Below are 11,332 nucleotides of genomic sequence, written 5' to 3' on the forward strand. Positions count from 1 at the left end.
GAGATGAATCCCATGGGGAAGGGGCTCTGATTGTACAAGAACTGATCCTCAGGGAGGGAGGTGACTTATCCAAGGTCACACAGCAGGTTGGTAGTTGGAGCCTGAATTCAAGCCCAGGTCTCTACTCCTGAGCCTTTCTGCCATTCCACGTGGTCTGAGCTCTGGACAAGAGGGTTTGTGTGAGTATTAGTGACATAGACCCGAGTCCTGTTATGGCCACTGTTTTGCTCTGTGACCTTGATCAAGTCATTTCTCCAATACGAGCCTCAGTTTCCCATCTGGAAAAATGGTAGTGCTTACCCCATCATGCTGTCGTGAGATGATCCATGAAAGTAAAGTACTCAGAACAGGGCTAGACATGCAGCAATGAACATAAACTATTATTACCATGGCTCTCTTTTTTTTTTTTCAGAAAATTTTTTAAAAATTTCATAGGTTTTTCGGGAGTAGGTGGTATTTGGTTACATCTTTAGTGGTGATTTGTGAAATGTTGGTGCACCCATCACCCGAGTGGTATACACTTCACCAGAGCAGTATACACTGAACCCAATTTATAGCTTTCCATCCCTCACCCACTTCCCACCTTGCCCCCCAAGTTCCCAAAGTTCATTGTATCATTCTTATGCCTTTGCATCCTCATAGCTTAGCTCCCACTTATGAGTGAGAACATAATGTCGGTTTTCCATTCCTACCATGGCTCCCTCTTTGAGGGAAGAAAGGGGACCCAGGGGGCTCCCCGGCCACCCTGCTCCCATCCTCCCCGATGGCCACAGGCTCCCAGCAGCCCTTGATGGCACCTTCATCCATCTTCTGCCAGACACACAGAACTGGCTCTCTTACCCAGGAAGCAGGCACTTAAGGAGGCGCTTCCCTGCTTTCTCTTTTAATTTTCGTTACATAAATTTCACATTTCCTGGAATAGAGAGCTTGAACGTCTGGACTCATTTGGAAATCGAGTCAGCAAAGGGCCTCATTTATATTAATGGGGACTCGAGCCTGACTTGAGACGTGGCAGAGACAAGGATGGATGGCAGCAGCTCCTAGGCCCAGCCCTCCAGGCTGAGCTCAGACACTGCCTCGAGAAGCAGATGCCTCCAGATTTAGGCTGGGACTGTTCCCGTTGTGTGGGGAGCTCCTGGATGCAAGGGCGGTGTTGGCACCCCTCCCCCACTGAAACTTCCCAATGGCTGCTCACTCTCTCAGAGGGAACTCCAGTCTGCTTATCCTGCTTGACAAGGGGCTGCGTGATGGACCCCTGCTAACCTCCCTGCTCCTGCCCACCACTCTCCTCCCTCATTCTTCTTCAGTCTGGCTGGCCTCCTGAGAGCATTCCTGCCTCAGGGCCTTTGCACTTGCCATGCTCTCTGCCTGAAAGGTTGTTCTCCTAGCTCATCACGTGGCTAGCTCCTTCCGTGTCTTGTCTCACAGACACCACCTCAGGGAGGCCTTCCTTGATTGCCCATCTGGAGAAACACTCTCCAGTTACTCTGTATCACACCCATTTCATTTTCTCCATCACACTGAGCAGTAGTTTGTATTTTCTTGTTTACTTATTTGCCTATTTATTTATTGGCTGTCTTTCCCCTGAGAGTATAAACCCCATTAGAGCACAGACTACGTGTCTCCTTCAGCTTTGTCCCCCTAGGATCTGGCTCAGAGAGACAGATTTCTTAAGCACCTTAATAAATATTTGTGGAATGAATGCCTGCACTCATTCAGCAAACCCTTTCTGAGTGCCTGCCTGGTGCCAGGCTCTATTCTGGGTGCTGGGAACACAGCTAAGAAAAAGACAAGAGGTAGGGCACGGTGGCTCACGCCTGTAATCCCAGCAATTTGGGAGGCCAAGGCGGGCGGATCACTTGAGGTCAGGAGTTCAAGACCAGCCTGGCCAACATGGTGAAACCCTGTCTCTACTAAGGATACAAAAATTAGCCAGGTGTGGTGGCACGTGCCTGTAATCCCAGCTACTCAGTAGGCTGAGGAACAAGAATTGCTTGAACCTGGGAGGTGGAGGTTACAGTGAGCCGAGATCGTGCCACCGCACTCCAACCTAGGCAACACAGTGAGACTCTGTCTCAATTAAAAAAAAAACAAAAACAAGACAAGATTGTTGCCTGCATGGAACTCGTGGTCTGGCGCAGAGAGGAAAACACCATAGTAACGAACATTTATTGAGTGTGACAAGGATTTTACAAAGAGACATCACATTTAATCCTAACTATAGCCCTCGGAACTATTATTTGTACCAGTTCATGAGGCACAGAGAGGTGAAATAGCTTGCTCAAGGCCATACAGTTAGAAAACAGAGGAGCCAAGATTGTGGCCAGGCCATCCGGCTCCCCACTCTGCTGGTTTAACAAGCTCACTGAAGCCACTGGGAGTTAAAGCCTTGTGCTGTGAAACCTGTGATGGGGGAGGCTCTGAAGGCTGTGGGAGCCCAGAAAAAGCACCTGACCTATTAGGTTGGTGCAAAAGTAATTGCGGTTCTTGCCATTGAAAGTGATGGCAAGAACTGCAATTGCTTTTCACAACCTAATAGCTTTTGATAGGAGAAAAGATGAGCAAAGCGTCCTGAAAGATGCAGTACCTTAGCTGTGTCTAGAATGTATTTATTTTTAACTTTACATTATAGCTTAAGAACTTTTAATATCTCCATGCTGTCCACAGTTAAAATTTTAAGTAATGTGTATTATTCCAGTGAGAGGCAGCACCATCCATCACTGTTGGGGAGTTTCATGCTTGCAATTTTGAGGTTCTCTTTAATGCTTTGAGGACCAACACCCTGGACTTACTGGAGTAATGTAGCGCTCAGGTTTCGGCTCCTCCCTTTACTTGGCTCTGAGGATTCTACATGCCTGGAACAAGGCACATCTCCAAAGTCACTAACGTGGCTAGATAAGGGATAACTAGAAGTGCCTTTCCCGTCCACCATCCTTGTCTTGATGCCATGTGAGATCCAGGCTCCTCTGCCCCAAGAAGGGCTGAGCTTACATTATCTCCAGCTCAGCAGGTCCTTGGAAATTAGGTTGTTTTAAGGAAATAAAGAAATGTGATATTTCAACAAGACACTAGGAACAGCAGTTGCCTCTGCAGAGGGAAACTGGGTGGCCAAAGGATGGGGTAAGAGGGAAATTTTCGGGCCAGGCGCGGTGGCTCACACCTGTAATCCCAGCACTTTGGGATGCTGAGGCGAGTGGATCCCTTGAACTGAGTCCAGGAATTCGAGACCAGCCTGGACAACCTGGCCAAACCCTGTCTCTACAAAAAAGCCCTTCAAAATTAGCTGGTTCTGGTGGTGCATGCCTGTAGTCCCAGCTACCTAGGAGGCTGAGCTTGGAGGATCACCTAAGCCTGAGAATTTGAGGCTCCAATGAGCTGTAGTTGCACCACTGCACTCCAGCCTGGGTGACAGAGACCCTGTCTCAAAGAAAAAAAAAAAAGGAGATTTTCTTTGCAGATCCTTTTATACCTTTCCCATTGGGCACCACGTGAAATTATTACCGAGTTTAAAAAAAACTTTTTTTTTAAAAACGTAGAAGTTAATGTATTATTTCTGCATATCGGTCTGTGGACTAAGCTTTATACGATGCATTCATTCTCTTTATTTACCTCAAATGTGGGAAGTAGCTATTATTGCCTCTGCCTGACAACAACAAAAAAAGCCTGAGGACTGGAGATGGGCTGTGCCTTGCCCAAGGTCACATGGTGAATTAGTGCCAGAACTGAGACTTCACTGGGTGCAGTGGCCCACGCCTATAATCTCAGTACTTTGAGAGGCTGAGGCAGGTAGATTGCTTGAGCCCAGGAGTTTGAGACCAGCCTGGGCAACATGGTGAGACCCTGTTTCTACTAAAATAAAAAATACACCAGTTAGCTAGGCATGGTGGCGTGCAATGTAGTCCCAGCTACTTGGGAAGCTGAGGCAGGAGAATCACATGAACCTGGGTGATGGAGGTTGCAGTGAGCCGAGATCGAGCCACTGCACTCCAGCCTGGGTGACACAGCGAGACTCTATCACAAACAAACAAACAAAGAATTGAGACTCTACTCCAGGCCTTCTAACCTGTCCAGGGGGTCTCCACTTCTCCAGGTACCTCTTCCTTTACTGGTGGAAGCCATGCCGAGGTGTGGACAGAGGGGTGGTGATACCTCTGTAGTTATCACCTACAGTAGGGTGGTCACACGTCACACTGGTGTTACACAATCTGGGCTCAAATCCTGGGGCTGTCCCTGGCCTGCTGCATGACCTTAGGTAAATCACAAAACCTCTTGGGCCTTGGCTCTGTGATAGCTGGGCTCCAAGATGGCTCCAATGACTCTCACCTTCCAGCGCTCACTCTTTTGTGTGGCCCTCTTTGGCAGTGAATAGGGCTGACCTGTGGGACCAACAGGGTATTTTGGAAGTGACAGTGTGTGTGACTTCCACAGCTAGATAATAAAGGATATTCTAACAGTGGAATATTATTCAGCTCCTGGGCTCAAGCTATCCTCCCACCTCAGCCTTCCAAGTAGCTGGGACTCCGGGCGTGTACCACCATGCCTGTCTAGTTTTATTTTTATTTTTGTAGAGACAGGGTCTCACTATGTTGCCCAGGTTGGTCTCAAACTCCTGGCCTCAAGTGATCCTCCTGCCTCAGCCTCCCAAAGTGCTGGGATTACAGGCATGAGCCACTGTGCCTGGCGCCAGCTGACGTCTGTCTTGACTGCAACTTCGCAAGAGAGTCTGTACAGGAACCGTCCAGCTAAGCCACTCTCAAATACCTGAGCCACAGAAACCATGTGAAATGTAAGTGACGATTGTTGTTTTAAGCTGCTAAGTGTTGGGATAATTTGTTACACAGCAATAGGTAATGAATAAAGTTTTTCATCTGTAAACTAAATATTGTGGTAATTTCACAGTGTCATTGATGATAATAATTTCATGATGACTCCTTTGATGATGACTTCATAGGTTGTATTTCATAGGGTTGTTGCTAAGAAATTAGCAAATGCTAATTAGTGCTTGGAGCAGTGTCTGGCACCCAGTAGATTCTGAGTAAATGTTAACTGGTTTGATTATATGTTCTTTGTTATTTCTGGCACTGTGAGATGCTGAGCCTGAACAATAGATTCCCCGCCCCCCTTTTTTTTCTGAGACAGAGTCTTGCTCTTGTCACCCAGGCTGGAGTGCAATGGCACAATCTCGGCTCACTGCAACCTCCGCCTCCCGGGTTCAAGCGATTCTCCTGCCTCAGCCTCCCAAGTAGCTGGGATTACATGCATGTGCCACCATGCCTGGCTAATTTTTGTATTATTAGCAGAGACGGGTTTCACCATGTTGGCCAGTCTGGTCTCAAACTCCTGACCTCAGGTGATCCACCCACCTCGGCCTCCCAAAGTGCTGGGATTACAGGTGTGAGCCACAGCACCTGGCATAGATACCCATTAAGGAACATAGCTAGGCCCCAGGCTGCAGTGGGATAATAGAGATGGTTAGGATGAGAGCTACCGCTATTGAACACTCACTCAATGCCTGTTCATAAGCACTTCATATCCTTCCATCGAAGCCTCAGCAGCAGCCCTTTGAGGTAGATGCTATTATTTCCCCATTTGACAGACTAGAAAATCAAGGTGCAGAGAGAGAAAATGACTGGCCCTAAATCACACACCGAAGAAGTGGGGTAGCCAGGATCTGAACTCAGATGTTTCAGACCCCAAAGTTTCTATTCTGAACCACTAGGCTGAGCTGCAGCTTGGCTCCCCATCCCCCACGCCCACCCCTGACACAAAGCTTATCTTTTCCCTTTACCAATTTCCTGCTTATTAGTACAGAGTTAATTGCCCACACATCTGAGTGCAATCATTAGTTCATTCACCTCCTATCTGCAGAATGTCAAACTCCTTTGCACTCGGGAGACTGGAGAGTAGATTCCTTTAGAAGTTTGTTCTTGTGATTCACGTTCCCTCTCCCAGGCTATCCCCTTCAATAGCTAGGATTGGGAATAAGAATGCACACATGTACAGAAAAGCACAGAAACATCTGCCCTGCCTTAGTTCCCTACAGTGTCTCATCAGAGGTGGTTTCATTAGCTCCAACCCTTTGCAGCCTGGCACCTTCAGACATGCCACCAGCTGGCTCTCCTAATATTTGCTGTGGGGCCATGTGGTCATCAGGAGGGACAGGTCCTCAAACAGGCGATGAGCTCAGGACATGGGCATTGCCACACCTGCTCCTCTGCCCAAGGAGGGGGGAAAGCTGTGCAGTCACAGACAACGTGGCCTTTTATAAGCTTGAATGTGATGTGCATACTTGTGCATGGGCAGGAGAGCAGACAGGGACCAAGCCAAGGCTGACAGGGATCAGAGGGAAGGACAGGGGTGTTTGCGGGTGCCTGCAATGTGGCAGTGGCTGAGCTGGGCCTGTGTGCCTGTACACCATTGTGTTTCAGATATTTTTGACTGTTAAGTTGCAGGAAGAAGTATATTTTGCAGCATGACCTGTAACACACACACACGCACACACAATTGACATGAAAGTTTCATGAATCTGTACTTACCTTTTATGAGCAATGCATGCTGACTTCGATTCGATTCTAGTTTATTCTACTCCAGTCTATTTTATTCTTTCATTACAAAATTGCTAGTCATGACCCATGAAATATGTCAAAACCCCCAAATGCGGGAGTTCATAATCTGGGTCTACAAACTTGTATAGAACAAAACGATATAATTTTATTTTCACTGACCTCTAGTTGAAATACAGCACTTCCTTTAGGTATGAATATAGGCAACAAATCATAGTAATATGTTTCATAGTAATTATGTTTCACACACACAAAAATCACAGGCTGGGAGTGGTGGCATGCGCCTGCAGTCCCAGCTACTCAGGAGGCTGAGGTGGGAGGATCGTTTGAGCCCAGGAGTTCAAGGCTGCGGTGAACTATGATCACGCCATTGCACTTCAGCTGGAGTGACAGAGTAAGATCTTGTCTCTAGAAGAAAAATCACAGATTGTTTTGTATCTCAGTATGTTTGTTGCAGATGTCTCAAAATAACATTTATGATCTTCACTACCTCAAAATTGTGGTCGTTACTATACTTTTTGCTGGAACTTTTTATTTATTTGAGACAGGGTCTCGCTGTGTCATCCAGGCTGGAGTTCAGTGGCTCAGTCATAGCTCACTGGAGCCTTGAATTCCTGGCCTCAAGTGATCCTCCTGCCTCAGCCTCCCAAAGTGCTAGGATTACAGGTGTGAGCACCAGGCCTGGCCCGATCTTGTTATTTAATTTGTTAATAAAGAAGCACTTGTATTACTACATCACACATCTAAAATATTTTGATAATTGCATTTCAGTAGGTTTCCTTTGTAAACCTATGTATTTGGCTAAGTGCAGTGGCTCACACCCATAATCCCAGCACTTGGGAGGCCGAGGCAGGAAAATTGCTTGAGGCCAGGAGTTCGGAGAGCAGCTTGGGCAACATAGTGAGACCCCGTTTCTATAAAAAATGATAAGAGACCCCATCTTTTAAAAAATAACTGGGTGTGGTGGCAAGCCCCTGTAGTCCCTGCTACCTGGGAGGCTGAGGTGGGAGGATCGCTTGACCAGAAAGACCGAGACTGCAGTGAGCCGTGATCATGCCACTGCACTCCTGCCTGGGTGACAGAGTGAGACCCTGTCTCTTTAAAAAAAAAAAAGAAAAAAAAAGAGCGTGAGGAAAAAAAACCCTTATGTATTGGCATTTAAATATTATTCTGAGTCTGAGAAGGGGGTCTGTGGGTTTCACTGGATTTGTGAGAGGGTCCATGGCACACAGAGTTTGAGAGCTGCTGCCCCAGTGGGTCCTGATACACAGTTCATGAAACGCTACCCCATGCTGAAAGCTCCTGGGGGGCAGAGCTCCGGAGTCTTGAACCTCGGGCCCAGCATGGAAATCACATCGGTGGCCAATGTTTCCATAGCACATATGGTGCCAGCCTCTGTACGAGGCCCTTCGCATGGATTATTTCTTTTAATCTTTACACCAACTCTTGTGTGAGGGGTACTATTCTTAGCCCCATGTCTCTGTCTCTTTACCCAACTTCATTTTTCTTCTTAGCACCAGAAGTGTCATATATTTTTATCTGTTTATTGGCAGCCTCCCCCACTGGGATGTGTGTCTCTTGAAGGCAGGGATTTGCTTTGCTGAGTGCTTCATCTCCAAAATATCAAAATATGCAAGACTTAAGGGGGTACCAAAAACTCAGGAATCATGCCATGTCACATATCATGTTCACACACACACCCACAACCTCAGAAATTGAAATAAGGAACATTTTACTGCCTTTTTTTTTCTGGGACAGGGTCTCGATCTGTCACCCATGCTGGAGTGCAGTGGTGTGATCATGGCTCACTGCAGCCTTGAACTCCTAGGCTCAAAAGATCCTCCTGCCTCAGCCTCCCAAGTAGCTGAGACTACAGGCACATGCCACCACACCTGGCTAATTTTTTTTTTTTTGAGACAACAGTCTCACTCTTTCACCAGGCTGGAGTGCAGTGGCGCGATCTCAGCTCACTGCAACCTCTGCCTCCTGGGTTCAAGCGATTCTCCTGCCTCAGCCTCCCGAGTAGCTGGGACTACAGGCGTGCACCACTATGTCCAGCTAATTTTTGTGTTTTTAGTAGAGATGGGGTTTCACCATGTTGGCCAGGATGGCCGCAATCTCTTGACCTCGTAATCTGCCCACCTCGGCCTCCCAAAGTGCTGGAATTACAGGCGTGAGACACCGCGCCCAGCCTAATTTTTGTATTTCTTATAGAGATGGGATTTCACCACGTTGCCCAGGCTGGTCTTGAACTCCTGGGCTCAAGTGATCCCCTTGCTTTGGCCTCCAAAGTGTTGGGATTATAGGCATGAGCCACTGTACCCTGTCTGTAATATTTAAAAAAATAAAAAATAATGCCCCAAACCCATAAACAAAATATCAACATTTCAAGTAAAGATAGGATCCAACCTCCTGCATGTGTACATTACTGCCTGGATCTCCTTATCCTGTTACTGGTCCTGAGGGGCTTAAAACCTAACGGTTGCTAAAGTGAATTAGTCTCATTTTGCAGATGGGGACATTGAAGCAAGGATGCTAAAGACCCCCTTGGTGCCAATAGCCAGTAAGTGGAGCAGTTAGGATTTTGAACTCAGGCAATTGAGTTCCAGCCCCATCTTTCTTAAACCCTGCACAGCCAGCCTCATGAATTATCATGCTTGATCTTTTTGGTAGAGGCAGTAAACTGGTAAAATCAGATAGGTTTGAGTTAAAACCCCAGTTTTGGCTGGGTGCAGTGGCTCACGCCTGTAATCCCAGCACTTTGGGAGGCCAAGGTGGTAAGATCACTTGAGGTCAGGAGTTTGAGATTAGCCTGGCCAACATGGCGAAATCCCATCTCTACTAAAAGTACAAAAATTAGCTGGGCATGATGGCGCATGCCTGTAATCCCAGCTACCGAGGCAGGAGAATTGCTTGAATCCAGGAGGCGGAGATTGCAGTGAGCCGAGATCACACCACTGCACTTCAGCTTGGGCAACAGAGCGGGACTCTGTCTCAAAAAAAAAAAAAAAAAATTCAGTTTTGCCCCTTCCTAGCTGGGTGATCTTGGGCCAGTCATCTCAATGCTCTGTACACAGATTAAAGAGGGCAGAGGGGACTGGAAGGGGATCAGAATGTGGCTACTCCATTAGGTGGGTCCACTGTGGGTGTGTCTGAGAAAGAGTGGGGAGACCGGGATGTTAGAGCAGGCACCCTTGGGTGAGAGCTGTGGGAGATGAAATAGAGAAGCATGCAGGAGCCAGTGGATGTAAGTATTTGCAGACCAAGCCAGGGACTTTGGACTTTATTTAACATGTGACAGAAAGCCTTTGGAAGGTTTTGATGGCAAAGTGACATGATCAGACTGACAGCTTGACAGGACCCCTCTGGCCATTATGTTGAGAAGAACCTGAAAGATCAAGGGCAGAAATAGGGAAGCTGGTCTGGACGTGGTACAATATGAAGGCAATAAACAATGGTGGCCTGGCCCCAAGCTGCAGCAGTGGAGGAGCAAGAAATGCAGATCCCAGATCTATTTTGAAGGCAGAGCCCAGAGGAACGGCTGACAGGCCATTCATTTCAGCACTGTTTGTTATAGCAGAAGTTGAAAGCAACTTGAACGTTCAGGAGTAGGAGACTGGCAATTACCATGTATAATAGAACACAACATAGGCTTATGAAAGAATGAGGAGGCTCTTCGTGTATTAATACAGAATGATTTCCAAGATACATTAAATGAAAAAAGCAAGATGCAGAGCAGTGTATATGGCACTCTTACTATTTGTATGGGGTAAAATAAAACAAAGCAAAACAAAACAACACACGCACGCTACACATCGGTTATATGTATGTGTGTGTGTGTGTGTGTTTGCAAAAATGATCTCTGGAAGGATACGTGAGAAACTGGTGGCCTCTAGGGACAGGGGGACAGGGGTCCAGGGGTGTAAGGGAAATTTCACTTTTCATTGCATCTTTTGGATTTGAGATTTTGTGCCTCTTCTCAACTGGAGGTGATGTCCCCCAGGGGACATCTAGCAATTTCTGGAGACATTTTTGGTTGTTGCAAATGGGGGGAGGTATTACTGGCATCTGGTGAGTAGAGGTCAGAGATGTTGCTAAACACCCTGCAGTGCCCAGGGCAGACCCCACAACAGAGCAAGAGCTGGCCCTAAATGTCAGTAGTGCTGAATTTGAGAAGGTTTGATCTATTAAAAAACATAATAAGGCCGGGTGTGTTGGCTTGTGCCTGTAATCCCAGCACTTTGGGAGAGCAAGGCGGGCGGATCACCTGAGGCCGGGAGTTTGAGACCAGCCTGGCCAACATGGTGAAACCCCCTCTCTATCAAAAATACAAAAATTAGCCAGGTGTGGTGGCGGGTGCTTGTAATCCTAGCTACAGGAGGCAGGAGAATTGCTTGAACCTGGGAGACAGAGATTGCAGTGAGCCGAGACCGTGCCACTGCACTCCAGCCTGGGCGACAGAGCAAAATTCAGTCTCAAGAAAGAAAGAAAGAGAGAGAGAGCAAGAGAGAGAGAGAGAGAGAGAAAGAGAGAAAGAAAGAAAGAATAGAAGTTTTGTTTTTTTCAGGATGGTCTTTATTCTGAGGTTGTATATTTTATGGGTTTGATATATCCTTTGTTTTACTAAGATAATATATAGTACATGATAGTCATTTTTTCCACATCTTTACTTGGCAAAATAAAATGTCAGCAAGGCTTATACACTTCCCTAAGCTGAATAAAAAATTATCTGGGCATGGTGGTAGGCACTTGTAGTCCCAGCTACTTGG

At 46.9% G+C, this 11,332-nt stretch overlaps 1 protein-coding gene across 1 annotated transcript in view; it reads right to left on the reverse strand.

Moving 5' to 3' along the window:
• Positions 1–6,881: 6,881 nt before the first annotated feature.
• KCNB1 (potassium voltage-gated channel subfamily B member 1) overlaps positions 6,882–11,332 on the reverse strand; it is a 125,752-nt gene continuing 121,301 nt past the window's right edge. The window contains exon 4 of the transcript XR_008674593.2: positions 6,882–6,971. The gene's annotated coding sequence lies outside the window, so the exon portion shown is untranslated. The remainder of the gene's footprint in view (positions 6,972–11,332) is intronic.

The sequence above is a fragment of the Gorilla gorilla genome, chromosome 21, assembly GCF_029281585.2.
Source record: "Gorilla gorilla gorilla isolate KB3781 chromosome 21, NHGRI_mGorGor1-v2.1_pri, whole genome shotgun sequence".
NCBI classification, from domain to species: domain Eukaryota; kingdom Metazoa; phylum Chordata; class Mammalia; order Primates; family Hominidae; genus Gorilla; species Gorilla gorilla.